We start from the raw sequence: 18346 nt of genomic DNA on the forward strand, positions 1-18346 counted from the left end.
ATCGATGTCAACTTAACATGTTTAACCAACCAGGGCAAGCTAAAGCAATCAACCTACACATGCAGTTCCTAGACAGTAGCACAACAGTCATTTGTTTCAGTCATAAATAGAGATTCTGGCATCCAATAAAGGTGGTCCTAGACTTTCTAGAAATCAAAAGAAATTGTCTACATCTTTGTTATTTACACCTAGAGCTGATTTAAAGGTACATGAATGCACATGATGATCATGATAATTATGATTAGCAACATGTATGATCGGGTCATGACAATAAATATTGTGAACATGATCAGTACCACTGTCGTAGCTATGTCTGTCAAAAAGTGGTGGTGATGAGATGTGCACCAATGTGTAGATAGAGCTATAACTGGCGTTGATCTAATACTAACCACCGCCGGTCAAGCAATGAGCAACATTCTTAGAACGATCGTCAGCGCCGATTCAAACAAAAAGCCAGCATTGATCAAGTACTCATCAACGCTTGATCAAACAAACAAACGGTGGTGATGAATTACATATCACCGCCGAGTTGGCATACTGATCGGTGGTGACCAAATGCCATCACCGCTGGAACCAACCTGTGCGACTATGACTAGACGATCACAGTCGCATCACACACCAAACCAACGGTGTTAACATATTTTCACCGCCAGTTTTAAATCGGCGGTGATGAGGTGGGTCATCACTGCCAATATATCACCACCGAGTGTCAAATCCGGTGATGGTGGGGGTTTCAAACTGACGGTGCAGATGTTTCTGTAGTAGTGTTGGGATAGAAATATTATATAGAACAGTACACATAAGAGAAGTGAAGAGTTCTGTTCGTTCATACACATAATCCATTATTTTGCAATACATCAAACATCATTTGTTTTGCAGCTCTTTGTGGTGCTCCCCAGTTCTTGTCATCGTCATCTTTTCTCAAAGTTGAGATTCATGATGGCAAAGGAGAACAAGGTGGCAAAGAATATGCTAAAAGCCACGACAATGGCAGTGGCCTGCCCTAGCCAGCTGTGCTTGAAGTCAAAGTAGTCCTCTAGGAATACATTCACACTCCTGCCATCTTCCATGGGTGTGGTGATGTCACCATATTGCGAAACAAGCCCATATAATGTCCACACGACAGGGCATATCCAACAGTCCCATCTCCACTAGATCGGTGTTTTCTTCATGTAAAAAGAAGTCTAGAACACAAATGAGACATGTGTTTCTAATAAGAGGAAAAGATAACATAAAGTTATGGCACTTACAGGGCGGGGGATAAAGAACCCTGAGAAGAGGTTCCAGATGTTGTAGAATGCCGTAGAGACAATGGAGGCTATGTGGTAATTTGGCGTGAGGCCGACGCCCATCATGCCATAAAATGTGAAGTAGAGCAGTGTGAAGTACACTACTACAGATAGGCTATGTAGGGGCGGCTCATGGGTATTTGTAGGGACGGTTTGGCCAGCCGCCCTTACCAAAGCATGGCTACAAATCGGCGATTTGTAGGGACGGTTCCCAGACCGTCCCTACAAATTGATTTATAGGGGCGGCTGGTGTTATCAGCAGCCACTGCAAATCGATTTGTAATCGATTTATAGGGGCAACTGTAGTACCAGCCACCCTTATAATATCTATTTGTAGGGGCGGTTTAGTCTAGAACCGCCCCTACAGTACATTTTTCCGCCAAAAAAATTTAAATTTACAATTCAAATTTGACCAGAACACATATATATATAATTCAAATCTAACCAGAACATATATAATTCAAATCTGACCACAAGCACAAGACTATTATATAAACTACAATTACAAGTCCAATTCACAAGAATATATATAATCCATCATTAAATAGACATAATTCACAAGTCTAATTCGTTCCACTTCTCCCTCCCCTCTCTCTGGCACACGGTGCACTGGGTGAACGGGGCTATGGCGCTCAGCGTAGGTGTCCCACAAGGTAAGACCAATATCAAATTCCATACATATTGTTATCAACGGCCTAGAGCTAGCCTTTCAGTCTCACGAAGGTGTTGGTACTGAGAATTTCTACTTAAGTCAGAATCTTAGTCATGGTAGGTGCCTTTGACATGTACAATCTGGTCTAATATGAAGTTGCAAAGGTCACCGATGAGCTCTAAGAGTTGGTCATCCTTGTATGGGTCTCTTTTCATTTCTTTCTTTTCTTTCCACTACAAGAGAATAAGTTTTGGTTTAGTATTTCATACCATGTGCGAAGTTTTTATACTAACATAAATAGTAATGGTTATGTTGTAATGGAACTTATGATGCTCTGAACCAACTTTAGAATACATGAAAATGGGAACAATCAAGAAACGTATTATCAAGGAGCAAACTATTGCATAGTTAAGGCTCAAAAACAGGGAAGTGAAGCGGCTATAAAATTTGAGGGCATACGCAAATCTAGAAAAGAATTTTTGAAAAATTAACAGGAGACAATGGGGATAGCTCATACAAGATCATGTGAAGAAATTACAAATAACAATAATAAAAGAAGCAAGTCTGTTTACCTCTAGATGGAAACAATTCAAAAAGAGGGGAATCCCAATTATTACGCCTATCTGGCTTCTCAAATCTCCTTACAAGATCTTCAAAAAATAACTCCGATGAAGGTTGCTAACTCCGATGAAGCTATATTGCTGGCGAATCCAGTGACAGTCCATCAGAAAAAGAGGAGACCATCTAAAAGTTTCAACCTCATCTCGTGATTCTTTCAAAAAATAACTTCTACATATAGAACATATATAAGGGCATCAAGAAGTAGTCAGCTGCTAAGAGGTTCATCACGTCCAGGCCTACCCTTTTGAGTAAGCATACCCTACCCTTTTGAGTAAGCAATTAACTTGAAGTATATTAAGCCAGCATGCATCTCTTATGAACCAAGTAATCTGATGCGCTATTTTAACTTGAAGTAAAGCATTCATCATGATCTACCCAAAAGCACACATGATAGGGACTGCATGTTCTCTAGAAGACTGAAATATGGTAGAGTGCAATTTTATGTTAATCCACCCAGATGGTATGATACCTGGTCCAACTCCATGGTACCAGTGTCCTTCAATTACATATTTTGTTCAACACATTACTGCATACTACAAACCTTACATATTATCATATATATGATTGAATTGCATATAGTAAAACAATTTCTGTAACCAAGCATAAACTATAATAAATAGGTAACTATTGGTGAAACAAAATGAACTTTTCTTTTAAAAAACAAAACAAAACAAATAACCTATCAAGTGAACTGCCAAACAAAACCAAAGGCTTTCAATTTTATCGCATGACTGTCAAACATTAAAAAATTATCCTATGTGTTATGGCCCAAAGTGTATCTTAACAGTGATTGCTTTACTGGGAAAAGAAAAACTAGAATGCAGAGTAAGATGTCCCATCAGATTATACTAGGACAAGATAGCTGAGATGGCAAAATGGAATGGACCTACTCGTTGGATATAATATTTTTCCAGTACCCATTATATTTCAGGGAATATTGTAAAGTGATCTCAAAATAAGACATCTATGAGACTATGTTGTGCTTCTTAGAGTATAGGTGCATTCTCTAGCAATGGTACACTAGATATGTGCAAGGATGACAATGGAGGAGAAGGGGTTGGAGCTTACCTGTAGGGATGCCAGGGTGCACCGGCACCAGGGCCGCTGGCGGAGGGAGAGCGCATGGGCACGAGGGCCGCCTAGGGAAGGGAGCGTGGACACCGGAGCGCACGGGTACCAGAGCCATCGGGGGAGGGAGCAGGGATGCCGGGCGCACTAGCACCGAGGCCGCTAGCAGAGGGAGCGCGGACACCGGAGCGCACAGTAGTGGAAACCCTAGCCACCGGGGGGAACGGCGGTGCGTAGGGTAGGAGACGGACTGGGGGTTGGAGGCAGATCGGGGGAGGTAGGGCGTGGTGGAGGTAGGGCACGAAGGCAGCGGAGGTAGGCCATAGAGGCGTCGCTAGGGTTTTGCAGTAGGTCCCAGTGGCAGACGGAGCCAAGGAAGCTCGGGAGAGGACTGCCAGAGCGCACGGTCGAGCACGCACGGGCCAGCGGAGGTGAGAGGAAGAGGCGCTATGGCACGAAGATGGTGGCGGCGGTGGTGGATTCGGTAGCCTGACGGCGTCCTCAAGGAAGAAGAGCGCCCTGACTTAGAAAATTTTCAGCCTCCCGCGGGCTCTGATTTATATACCAGAGGGCATTTATAGGGGTAGCTCCTAAGTTAGCTGCCCGTACAAATAGACTTGTAGGGGCGGTTCCTGAGTTAGCCGCCCCTACAAAATTTTTTCAATTTATTTTAATTACTAATTCTGTAATTCATTCATATATAAAGAACACAATGTAAATTTATATATTAGTTTTTTTATTATTCTATATATATAAATATATCTATATATAAACAATTTTATTATATATATAGATATAATTCTATATTTTCTTGATTACAAAAATAATATTTTAAAAATTTAAAATTTGAATTTGAAAACAACTAATAGAATGTTAGGACACTAAATGACCTCAAATGAAAATTTTGTAAACATCAAACTTGTAGAACTCATCAAGATGTACAACTTATATTTAGGTCATCTTTTTATTTGACAAAATTTGAAAAGTTCAAATTTTGAATTTCAATAAATGACAACTTCAAACAAGATTTTGAAACCTTAAATGATTTCAAATAAGAAAGTCATGAACATAAAAGTTGTTGAACACATTACTATGTACAACTTTTATTTTGATCATCTTTTCATTTGACTAAATTTGAACAATTCAAATTTTGAATTTTAATAAATGGCAACTTCAAATAAGATTTTGAAACCTTAAATGATTTCAACTAGAAAAGTCATGAACATAAAAGTTGTTGAACTCATCACTATCTACAACTTTTATTTGGATCATTTCTTCATTTAACAAAGTGTTAGTAAATATTGTTCATAAATCCACATATCACTCATAGTTTCGTAAACTATACGAGAAACATGTTGATTTGTGAAAAATGTTTACTATCACTTTGTCAGATGAAGAAATGACCAAAATAAAAGTTTTAGATCTTGATGAGTTATACAACTTTGGTATTCATTACTTTTTCAGCTAAAATCATTTAGTGTTTCAAAATCTTGTTAGAACTTATCATTTTTTAAAATTTGGAAATTTGAATTGCTCAAACTTTGTCAAACAAAAAGAATGACCAAATCAACACAGTAACTTGATGGGGAATGATGTTAGAAAATTTTAGGAAAAAAATCATCACATTTAGAGTTAGTATGAGGGAGAAACACTAGTTACAAATTTTACCCAGAGATTAAAAAGAAAAATCACAACTATTCATGATGATCAATGATGAACAAGTGTGATTTCTCTTTTTAATCTGTGGTGGAAACTTATAACTAGTTTTTCTCCCTCATACTAACTCCAAATATGATGGTTTTTTTTCCTAAAATCATGCTCTATCATTTTAGTCTAGTCATCTTTCTTTGTCACTAATTTTGGACAACTCAAATTTAGAATTTTAGAAAATAACAACTTCAAATCTTATTTTCAACAACTAAATTATTTCAGTTGTAAAGGTGATGAATATAAAAGTTGTATAACTCGTCAAGATCTCCAACTTTTATTTTGGTCATTTCTTCATTTCATAAAGTGTTAAGTGATTTCATAAAGTTTTAGTAGTAATAAAGTGGATGTTGAAATAGATTCATCTGGATGTTGCAAAGGGTAGTCTTACACACATGCATAAATATAGTCTCACACACATACATAAATATATAGTCTTACACGCATGCATAAATAAAGTCTTACAAACACACACACACTTACACAAACACTCTATGTTCAACAACTAGCTAGCCCCCTATAACGACTTTTTCCTTGACGCCATTTCATTCCCATGGCAATATGTCTTTGGGCAGGTTCTTTTTCACAACACTAATCTTCTTAGGAAACTCTGTGAATAGCGGCATCTCATCATAGTTATTGTAAGCTTCAACATCGTCCACGCCATCAACTCAGTGATGTTTCCCAGAGGCAACCACGTGCTTTGTCTTCTTCTTCGGGGGGAGGTTACTTTGTGGGTCAGGCATATAGAAAACTTGTGTGACACATGAAGTGAGCACCCAAGGGTCATCTTGGTAGCCTAGATTCTCGAGGTCTAGGACTCTCAACCCGATCTCGTTCAGTTGGTGTTGTTTGATCCAGCGGCATCGAAACAGGGCCACCGTTATATCCCTTCCATAGTCAAGTTCCCATATCTCTTCAATGATGCCAAAGTATTGGATCTTTCACCCCACTCCATTGAGAGCTTCTATTCAAACGCCATTGTTTTGGTTCTCATATTTACTATCCTTTGCGTGGGTATAGTACGTATACCCATTGATGTCATAAGCTTTCCAAGATGTCACTTGTCTCGATGGCCCCTCCACCAACCTACTAATGGTAATAGAGCCTATGGTTTCTCTAGATGGTATGTTTTGGTCGTTCAACCATGTAGTTAGTCATTGCTTATGTTGTTTCATGACCCAATCATCTGAACAACCATTTCTCTCCGCAATAATGATAGCCAAGTGTTCATCAATGTACGGTTGTATCAGTTGGGTACTATGCAAGACACTGTAATGCGTCCGACTCACCTCTTTGTAATCATGGTCGATGAACACTTTTCTACCACTGGTGCCCTTCTTAGCCAGCCTACCCTTGTGATAAGAATCAGGTTTATCAATCCCTTTCTATACTTTTAGGTACTCTTGATAGCACTCGACTTCTTTAGTACTGTAACCCTCTATCATGGAGCCCGTTGGTATGCTCGATTATACACATATCGGCTTAGAACCGATATGAATCGCTCGTAGGACCACATTTCATGCAAGTAATAAGGGCACAACGCTTGTATCTGATGAATCATGTGAATCATAAGATGTGGCATTATATAAAAAAAGCAGGAGGTAAACACATCTCTAGTTGGTTTTGTGTCTCCATCACAAATTCATGTAGGTCACTTAGCTCTTGCTTGTCAATCGTCTTCTGTGAGATCTTCGAAAAGAAGTAGCACATGCGGGTGATGGCCATTTTCAAGAACTCTAGCTTTATAGCCCTGATTGCAATAGGCAGAAACACTATCAGCATCACATGACAATCATGAGCCTTGCAGTGTGTTATTGACAAGTCCTTCATCGACACTAGCTTCTTCACATTCGCTGAAAACCCAGTTGGGACTTTGACCCCCCTTAGGAAAGTGTATATAGCTCTCTTCTCTTCTGGTGTTAGGTTAAAGCATGCCGCGGGTAGAGTGTATTTTCCATTAGCCTCAGGTACCGGGTGAAGCTGTGGCATCATATTTAGCTGCACCATGTCTTTCTGTGATTTTAGACCATCCTTTGACTTGCTTGTGTCCATCAAGGTAGCAATGAGACTCTCAAAGACATTCTTCTACACGTGCATAGCATCAATGGCATGGGGGACCTCCAAGTCTAGCCAATAAAGTAGATACTGAAAGAAGATCGATTGTTTCTTGAAAGGTACGCCTTCGACAAGAGGTGTGCTTCTATCTCTGTTCGTCCCATCATGATTCTTCTTTCCATAGACGATGCGTATGTTTTTCACCATTCTATACACGTGTTCTCCATTATGACATCTCTCCGAAGGGGGGTCAAGCTCCGAGGTGTTGTCATAAAATCTAAAGAACAATTTGTCGTGATACTTGTGACTTGTCTTTAAGAAGCACTGGTTCCTTAGGTAAACTATCTTCTTGGATGCATCTAGGAACACCCATGTAGTACCATCCAAGCAAACCAAGCATCCCGTCTTCCCTTTGATCTATCCAGACAAAGCAAACGGTGCAGAGTAACCATTGGTAGTAACAAATATTATTGCTCTAAATATGAAGTTCTCTTTTCGGAACACATCGTACATTGGCTCCCCATGCCTCCATAGCCTCTCCATTTTTTGCATCAAAGGCTCGAGGAACACGTCTATATCAATGCCTGGTTGTTTAGGGCTAGAAATAAGAATAGTGAGGAGAATGTACTTTCTCTTCTGACATAGCCACATTGGGATGTTGTACATGGTCAAGATCACTGGCCAAGTGTTGTGGTCGCTCATCCTCTCATTGAAGGGATTCATTCCATCGGTGCTCAAGCCAAACCGTACATTCCTTGGGTCATCGCTGAATTCTTTGTGCTTCTCATCGATCCTTTGCCACTGACTACAATCAGCCGGGTGTGCAATCTTATCATCATCCACCTTGCGCTCATCATCCCACCATGTCATGAGCATGACTTCTTAGGGTTTAGGAAGATACGTCTCAAGCGATCGGTCACTAGCACGTACCACATTACCAAGGCAGGAATTCTTCTCTGCTTTGCATCGTTGCCTAATGGAGTGTCCTCTGGGGGCTAAGATTCTTGTACCACCTTTTTTGTACCCTTCTTATTCCTTTTTTTCCCTGTGGAGGCTTCGTCCCTACCGTAAAGGTCATTGTTCTTGTACCGGCTGGCCCCACATCGGGGACATTTATCTAGTGACTTGAATGTTTTGCCATGAAAAAGGATATAGTGGTTGGGGCATGCATGGATTTTTTTCAACCCCCATTGTCAATGGATTTATGACCTTCTTCGCTTGGTATGTGTTGGTGGGAACTGAGTTTGGTTGTAGCAGCACCTATGATAGGAGACGCAATAGATCATTGAAACTACAGTCTGACCAGCCATACTTAACCTTCAGGATGAGTAGCTCAAGCACAAAACATAGCAATGTCCAATGTGTCGGATAGCCCTTTTCAACACCATACACAGTCTCCTTCGATGCTTTTGTCACCATTTTCAAATTTTCTAGACCTTTCGAGCTCTTTAGTAAAATCTCTGGTCCAAGGGTTTGAATCATGTCCTCCAAATCATCTTTATTCCCGACACGTGCTCCACCATCATTATTGGCACCACCTTCATCGTTACCATCCCAACCACCAGCATCACCACCTTGTTCATTACCAAACTCGGGATCCATTCGTGCATCAAGCTCTGCTGAATATTGGGACAGGGATTCTAGGGTTTCATCGTCGTATTCCTCCTCATCCTCGTCGTTAACAATAACTGTTTCACCATGATGAATCCACACTGTGTAGTCCTCAATAAATCCTCACATAATCAAATGTGATCTGATGATAGTCACATCTGTCCATGTCATACAGTTCTTGCAATCTTTATAGGGACAAATAATTGTATCCTTATTCTCTATCAACATCGTTGCATGCTTCTCTACGGCTTCAATAAATTTATCCACCTCTTCACAGAAACATGCCTTAAACCTTAACGAACTATACATCCAAGAGTTCCTGTACTCCATCTTTTACAGCAACAACAAAACAAACATTAAAAAACTACTTATTCATATATATATATATATATATATATATATATATATATAAATGAATCAAATTAATAATTAGTTAAGAATAATTGTATATACTTCAGATATATATGAATATAAATCAAATATAATTACATGAAGCATACAAACACACCATGGTAGAGGAAAATTAATTAATGTCCTATTTATCCATAAATAATTAAAATACATATTTATTGATTACAATAAATAATTTCAAAGACAACAATTAGCAACAATTATATTTTACCCAATATCTTTCATGCAAACCCTAGTCCAATTTCATCAAACATAAATTTACAAAAACAAAATTAATAAAAAAACCAAACCCTAGATCTAGATCTACATGCACATGAAACATCCATAAAACTAACTAATTGGTCACTAAAATCAAGAAATATGGACCAAATAAGGGTATGATCTTGTTCCCCTACCTAATTCACCCTAGCATATTCAAAACTTGGGTCGAATTTGCTTCATAAGTAGTTCAAGCACCATAGAAGAGAGAGAAAAGCAAAACTCTAATTACTCACTAACCAAGCATTAAAACTTCAAAAAAAAGTTTAGAATAACATTTTCTTACCTTCTACGACCTCTCCACTAAAGGATTTGAGACCAAAACCTTCCCCCCTTAGTAGAGCAATTTTTGGGAGGTGCCCAAGGCCTTCCTGCCTTTTTTTCACGGGTTGGAGTGACCCGAGAAGCAAGAAGGGCCTGCAGTTTTTTATACGTGGGTCATTTGTAGGGGTGGCTGGTGATTGAGCCGCCCCTACAAATCGCAAGTATTTATACGTGGGCATTTATAGAGACGGCTCAATCACCAGCCGCCCCTACAAATAGCAACACCGGGGGCGGCTGGTGAGTGAGCCGCCCCTACAAATCACATGTATTTATACGTGGGGTATTTATTTGTAGGGGCGGCTGGTGATTGAGCCGCCCCTACAAATCGCAGGTATTTATACGTGGGGCATTTATAGAGACGGCTCAATCACCAGCCGCCCCTATAAATAACAACACCGGGGGCGGCTCGTATCACCAGCCGCCCCTACTGTTCCATTTATAGGGGCGGCTGGTCTCGTGGGTCCCGAGCACGTCCACTGTAGGGGCGGCTCCATCACCAGCCGCTCCTACAAAAAAAAATTATCCTGTTGCTACAAACGTTTTTTTTTTTTTGTAGTAGTGGTACATGAAGAAGAGGTACCAGAAGAATTTGGTAGCAGTCCACTCAAATCCAATCATTGCATACACTATTACCCCATATATGGAAGCCTAAACCAAAGCACATGGGAGATCGACTACAACCTTAAAAAAAGAGAAACCAATTAGTATATATCTCGGTCTCCCAAGAATAATGCCAAAACAAGTAGCATGAATGGGGTTATTATGAATTGATCTCAGGAGGGCAACATCTTAGTTCACCTGGCCAAATGCGTAAGGGAAAGCAGAGTACATGCCAGCTGCTCTTTCACGATAAAAACACTGTTCGCTCAACGGCCACAACTGGCTGAACAGAGATAGAATTTGTGCAACCAAGAAATATCACCGAAAGATACATGGATCCCAAGGCGTTGAACAAGTCCTGTGACTTGTCTCTGATTGAGGTGCAAAATATGAATGGGATTATGGCAGTAATATAATGCTTATTCAGTATGTGCAACAGCAAAGTAAATCATGACTTGGACTTACATTTTGCTACCAAGGTTCCAAAACATGGTGCCAAAAATAAGGGCCGTAACAGTAGTGAAAATAAACCTGGCAATGTTGTAAGGAGGGTTCCTCCAGTATGACATGTTTTGTTTCCAAATACAGGCCACACATTAAGTGAAAGAAGACTGAAAGTACTTAGTGGGAAAATATAGGTCTCTCGAACCTGGTGCCGGTTGGCTTAGTTCCTTTATCAAATCCTTGTTCCTAGGGATGAAAACGGGTCGGATACGGACGGATATCACCGATATTACATTTGTTTTCATATTTCTGTCCGGATTCGGATTCGAATACGGATAGTGTCAACTATGTCGGATAGGATACGATTGGATATCGACATCATAAATATGCGATTTGAGTATTCGGATACGGATACGGTATCGGATGTTGAATATCCGGACTCGGATATAGACAGATCTCAACCCCTCTAAACGGATTCGGTTTCGAATACGGTCGGAAAATATCCGTACCGTTTTCATCCCTACTTGTTCCTCCTATAAACAGCAATGCAAGTGTTACATATGCTATTGGAAAAATAATTTGGAGAAGTTGCACCATATAATTAATCACTATTACAGAAATAACTACCACGTATTATCACTGCAAGTTTGCAAGGGACATGAACATCACTGCCGGTTTTGTAGATTCACTGCTGGTTGCCTTTAAGACCAGGCAACGATAAGATCACTACGGGACTTTAGCACCAACACTAGCAGTGATATGGGCAACAGACCCGAAATATCAAGAACAGAGTTAAGTAACAAGACAAGGGTTTGGCAACCAGCAATAATTGATGATTGCCTATATATGCAATAGTGAGTAATAGTGCTATTTGGTATGTAGCTCCTGGTTGCTGTCAGGATTCTTTTATGTGCTTTGTTTATTATGTGCATTTTGTGAACTCTAAGTAACAAGACAAATAATTGTCATCTATGTATTGTAGTTTTTTAGTTACACAAAAATGTTAAGTGGCTCTTAGGATTGAATGGTACTTACTGGTAGAGCTCGGATTTCTTGTATATGTCACTAAAATAAATACCTAAGATATGTTCTTGAGAGACTGTTGTCACTTCTAGCATCCATGTTGCTGGATTGTAGCCATCTTTAATTTTGCTGACACCTTCAATCGCCTGATTGATAAGCCACGGAGGTCTTCTTATATATATATGTAACAAAAAGAATAAAGAATATAGGAATATTTTGATTATCTAATAGTGTTTTACCTCGAAATACTTGATCAGCTCCGAAGAGTTGTGACCTAATGGACCAGCATAGATCTCTTCTCCACCCCGCTTCATTTGAAAAAGCGGCAAACAGTTATCATACATTTCGAAACTTACAAATTAGTTCAAGGAATGGAAAGGCTGTGACAATAAACAAATCGAATTTGACTGCTTTTGGCAAAGTTATCTAGAAAGCTCCTGGCTAAAATATCACTCACCTCATCAAATTGTTCAAATATGTCAATGCTAGGCTGATGGATCGTGCAAACCACAGTTCTACCAGTATCAACAGTGTTCCTAACTGTCCTCATCACAATTGCTGCTGCCCGTGCATCGAGCCCTGAGGTTGGCTCATCCATGAAGATGATGGATGGATTTGCAACAAGTTCACAGCAATTGTCAGTCTCTTCCGCTGCTCGGTTGACAAACCATTTACTCCAGGAAGTCCAACCAAAGCATCTCTCAGTGGTTTCAGCTCTACAAGCTCCATGACCTCCTCGATGAACATCTGTATGCATGTAAAAATTTAAATCACTATCAACAAAATACTTAATATAGGTGAAAATGACGACTAACACGTACCACTTACCTTTCTTGTGTTGGAATCTACATACATAGGAAGACGGAGCCAAGCAGAGAAAAGCAATTACTCATAAACTGTCACTTGAGGTGAGTGGATATCATTCTGTTCACAGTATCCAGATAAATGAGCGAATGTCTCTTGATTCTTCTAATATCCTGAAATTATTATATTTCCTTCCACATAGCCGCCAGTCTTTCTCCCTCCTAATACATCCATCAACGTAGTCTTGCCGGCTCCACTGACACCCATCAGTGCGGTCAACACCCCCTGGCCTAAAAGATCCACTAATGCCTTTAAGGAGTATCAAGCGGTCTTCAACTACACCTTGTGCTTTCATTTCCTGAATTTTATGTTGTACCAAAGGTTACAAACTAGTGATCAATCTGATCCAATTTCATAATATAATCAGAGAAATTTCTATCTTTTTACCTATGGCATATCAACGGAGTATCGAATGTCATCAAAGCTGAGAGAAAGTGGGGGAAATGGGAGAACCATCCCCCTTCGACTGGGGCCAGAATTATCTTCCAACATTTCTAAACTAGTTTCGGTGTTGTTGTTTCCTATTAGCTGAAGAGTAGTTCTAGACGCCAAGGGATTGGCATCCATAATGTCATTATTCACATTGGAACACTTCAGCTTCAGCTCCTCTTCCGATATTGATGGCTTGGGGTTTCCATTTGCTGGGAGAACAGGAAGAAAAAACACATCCTTAGGCTTAGGTTAGTTTTGCCAAATCCAAGAAGAATGGAATGAGAAAACAGGCTTAGAACGAAGCAAGATCCTCACGCTTAAGATATGCAAGGGCAAAAGTGAAGACAACATTGAGCAAAATTGTGAATCCCAGCAATGCACCAGAGCCTATCCAATACCACTTGGCTTCCGTGAACACCCCATGGGACTTAAGGACCTGCACACCCAGAGTCTCATTGGAAATAGTTCTATTCAATACTTTGTCCCAGCTATGCCCCAACATCTCATTTACTGTGATGGCATTCTGCACATACATCAGTGGGGAGATCCAGTAGCCCCATATCCACCATTTCTTCACTTTATCTATAGTGAAATAAACAAGGGAGCATAGGTTAATGAATGAAGGGGTTTTACATTTCTTCTTGTAATAAGATGAGTTGTTACCTCTTATTATAATGAAACCGTTTAAGATTATGGCAGCCATCATAACAAGCATTGCAAAGACATTTGCAACGATCATGTTCCTTGCTGCCCCTCCAATAAATCGAAAGAGTGACACTGCCAATTGGTTAATTGCCAACATTATGAGATACTGTTTGAAGAACCTGATGGAAACTTATGATGTTAGAACATTCACATAGCATACAGAAATTAAAAAAAAAAAGTTGCTAAATTACGTGACACATAAATCTCCCAATATAGCTCACCTTCCTACATTTGGGTCATACCCAATGACATAGTATGTTAAGAAAATATATCCAGAAACCTCCATAAAGCTGATTGGGATCTTAAGGATCCATGAGGGTATCGTGTACGCCCATGCTTGATAGAAAAGGTCTCTCTGTTTGAAGAAAACAGGTAGCCTAAAGACAGTGAGCGCAAGTTCAGAGAAGCCGTTGTACATGATCATAAGGATACCAAAGAACATAGCGCCCAGGTAGATGCCCCCACTTGCCACGGAATCATGCTTCATGTTTGTACGGAAGAATACGGTCATTGCGATGATTGACATTAGTGTCAACTGAAGAGCCAGAACAACAATGCAAGTAAGTCGCCACCGATCGAGCCAACCAGTTGTTTTATTTTTCTCTTGGCTTATTAGATTATACAGTAGTAAAAAAATACATTTCATGCAACTACTAATCGCTATATATATATATTTACCTGGAATGTTCTGAACACGTAAATGAAAGAATTCCTCTTCATGAGAAGGATCTCCCTGTCTATGTTCTCCTTCAGCAACTCCATGCCACTCACACCGCACCTGGTGGTGGTCAGTGCAGCTGGATGGCTCTTGCTCTTGTTGAATGGCATGGCGAGATCCTTGGCTAAAGCTCTCCCAGTGTGGAATAACTTGTGAGCAGTTGCGAATTCCTTGGCTGGAACAAACCTATAGGGCTTGTCTGGCCATGCCCAGTACTGTTTCTGATCTTTCTTCGAAGTCACCTACACAAGAATCCAACCGATCGAGACATGTAGTTAATTAAATATAAGGTTGCAAATGTATGTGTAATTAATAAAAATTATGTTTCTATGTACTTCTTGCAAAAAGTCAGCTACACCCTTCCTCTGAGGGCATGTGAACCCCATAGACTCAAAGAATTCGATCACATCCTCTCGGGGACCTTGGTACACAACTTGGCCATCTGAGAGCAGGATGATATCATCAAATAAGTTGAACGTCCGGAAACCGGCTCTTTGCCGAGTGCTTTTATGCTTGCCGAGTGCATTCTCTCGGACACTCGGCAAAGAAGCTCTTTGCCGTGTGCTGAGCTAAAAACACTCGGCAAAAAAAAAACACTCGGCAAAGTAGGAGTTTGCTGAGTGTCAACAAATAAACACTCGACAAAGATATAGTTTGCCGAGTGTCAAAAAAAAAAACACTCGGCAAAGATATGGTTTGCCAAGTGTCCAAAAAAAACTTGGCAAAGAAATAAAATCATTTTTTTGAAAAAGAAGAAGAATAAAAAAAATGGAAAAAAAAACTTTGCCGAGTGCTCAGATCTAGAACACTCAGCAAAGAAATAAAATATTTTTTCTAGAAAAGAAAAAGAAAAAATAAAAAAACTTTGCCGAGTGCTCAGATCTAAAACACTCGGCAAACAAATAAGTAATCTTTTTTCTGAAAACTTTGCCGAGTGTCCACATCAGACACTCGGCAAACAAAAAAAATCTCGTCAAATACCCCTCCCTCCTGTCCCCTCCCCAGCGCCCCTCCCCAGTCCCCACCCGAGCACCCCACGCGCCCCTCCCTTCTCTGACCGCCGCCGGCGGCGGCCGACCCCAACTCCCTCTCTCGGTGGCGCCTCTCCTCCCTCCCTCGTCGCACAACCGGCGGATCCAGTTGGGGTGCTCACTAGCTAGGGCTGAGGCCTAGTGCGCCCGTCGCCAGCGGGGCTCCTCGTGTCCTGGCGGCTCCAAGGCAGCAGCACTCAAGCGGATCTACGTGGTGGAGGTACGGCAAGGGCGGATCTGCGAGGAGGTGCGGCGAGGGTGGATCTGCGAGGAGGTCCAGTGGAGGTGGTGCATGAGGGTCGAGCGGGCTCCGTTGGTAGGCCCTAGAAGCCCTCGAGGGCCAGCCTCCTCCACCTCCGGCGACGCACAGGCGAGATCCGGCGGCGGCTGGCCACTCGACGCGTCTAGGTGCAGATCCGGTGGCGGCGGGCCGCTCGGCTCGTCCAGGTGCGGATCCAGCAACGGTAGATCTAGGACGGCGGCGACGGCGGATCCAAGACAGAGGGCGGTGTTGGCTTCGGGTCGGCGGCCAACGTCGGCTTCGGTGAAGTTCCTCATGTGCACGCCGGTGGTTGGAGCGGCCGGTGGTGGTGGCCGGTCGGTGGTGGCGGCCGGTGCTTGTTTTTTTTATTTTTATTTTTTTAAAAAAGTTTGCCGAGTGTTTTTTGGGCACTCGGCAACGTCTTTGCCGAGTGTCCGACGAAAAACACTTGGTAAAGTTAGTTTGCCGATGAAATTTTTGTCGAGTGCCCTTTACCGAGTGTTACACTCGGCGAAGGGTTTGCCGAGTGTATTTGTGGCTTTGCCGTGTGCCCTAGGCACATGGCAAAACTCCCATTCCGGGTAGTGCAGGGCCCGGCTGCAGAAGGGAGATAACGGCTGTGGCACCAAGGACATGGATTGATTGCCTGAGAGAGTTCACAATTTGGAACGTAGTGGAGGTATCAAGCCCAATGGAGATTTCATCCATGAAAAGTGCCCTGGCTTGCCCGACCAGCATCTCACCTACAAGGTATAAGTATGTATTCGAATGATGATTAAAATTATTCACAACACTGCTCAGCATGCAGTAGTGAAGCCAAATAATGTTCTTTTGTTAGATAATCTGCTGCTACCTTGTGTGAACATAGCAAGGGAAGCGCCGAAAAGGCCCCTCTGCTGTGATACTGTAGTCGTTGCAGGTGTAGGCGCCGCATGGCTCACCTGCAGCACTGTAGCCACATGCAGAGGCCGGCGCAGAGTCAGCCCTGTATGTTATCTAGTTACTGTTACAGCATGTGCGTTGTACTAGGACTATATGGATAGAGTTGTATAATAGACTACCACGGCAACTCAGTAAAGAGAGTTCAAATTTGTCATCTCCCATACAGGGCTTCGGCCAATGCTGGTGTCTTGTACTATGTGTTCTCCCTCTTCTTCAACCTCGAGTCATAGTGCGTGGGGACGAACAATGCTTCTTCTTGGTCGACATGGCTAGTGGGTGCTCGGCAACACTAGCGGGTGCTCGGCAAAACTGGTGAGTGGTTCAGTCACCTGAGCTGGTGATCCTGTGGGCCAACAAGTGATATCAGAGCCGTACAAGCGTCGTCGCCAGACTAACCGCTGACGATGACTTACGGTTTGGAGATGGGCGACAGCAGTGGCACTGCTATGGCTGCCCAGCCATGACCGGAGGTCGTTGTTCGCACGGTGCAGGAGGTCAGCGGCACCAGTTGGCCGACGCTGACTCGCACCAACTATGGAGAGTGGTCGGTGACCATGAAGGTCAAGCTCTAGAATGCTGTTGACAAGGGCACCAACAATGAAAAAGATGACATGTCAGCGTTGGAGGCTATCATCGCTGCTATACCGGCGGAGTATAGGGAGCCGTTGGGGGCGAAGAGCTCGGCTAAGGAGACGTGGGAGGCTATTACGGCGATGCGCGTTGGTTCCGACCGCGCAAAGAAGGCGATGGCCCAGCTTCTGAAGCAGGAGTACGCCAACCTCAAGTTCAAGGATGGTGAAATGGTGGAGGACTTCTCCCTCCGCCTGTAGATGCTCATCAGCAAGCTGAAGAGCCATGGCGTCACCATTGATGAAGAGGAGGTGGTCTCTAAGTACCTCCACTCTATGCCGGCAAAGTACATCCAGATCGCTCTCTCCATAGAGACGATGCTGGATTTGTCTACCCTCACCATTGAGGATGTGACAGGCTGTCTGTGGGTAGTGGATGAGTGCCTAGAGCAGGCGACAGCAATGAAGGATAGTGGGAAACTCCTGCTGACGGAAGAGGAGTGGGCTGCTCAGGGGAACTCTAGGAAGGCAGCCTCCTCCAGCCGCGGTGGCGATGGCAAGCGCCACGGCAAGGCTTCTTCGGAGAAGAAAAAGTAGGTCGACCCCAACACCTGCCGGTGCTGCGGGAAGATGGGCCATTGGGCATGGGAGTTCCCAAATCACAAGTAGGAGAAGAAGGTTGAGGCTCATCTGGCGCAAGCTGATGATGAGGATGAGGCCACTATCCTGATGGTGACGTTCTGTGCACTGTACGACG

At 42.3% G+C, this 18346-nt stretch overlaps 1 pseudogene; it reads right to left on the minus strand.

Moving 5' to 3' along the window:
* Positions 1 to 911: 911 nt before the first annotated feature.
* LOC136551796 (ABC transporter G family member 36-like) lies at positions 912 to 16813 on the minus strand (annotated as a pseudogene).
* Positions 16814 to 18346: the final 1533 nt, after the last annotated feature.

The sequence above is a fragment of the Miscanthus floridulus genome, chromosome 4, assembly GCF_019320115.1.
Source record: "Miscanthus floridulus cultivar M001 chromosome 4, ASM1932011v1, whole genome shotgun sequence".
NCBI lineage: Eukaryota > Viridiplantae > Streptophyta > Magnoliopsida > Poales > Poaceae > Miscanthus > Miscanthus floridulus.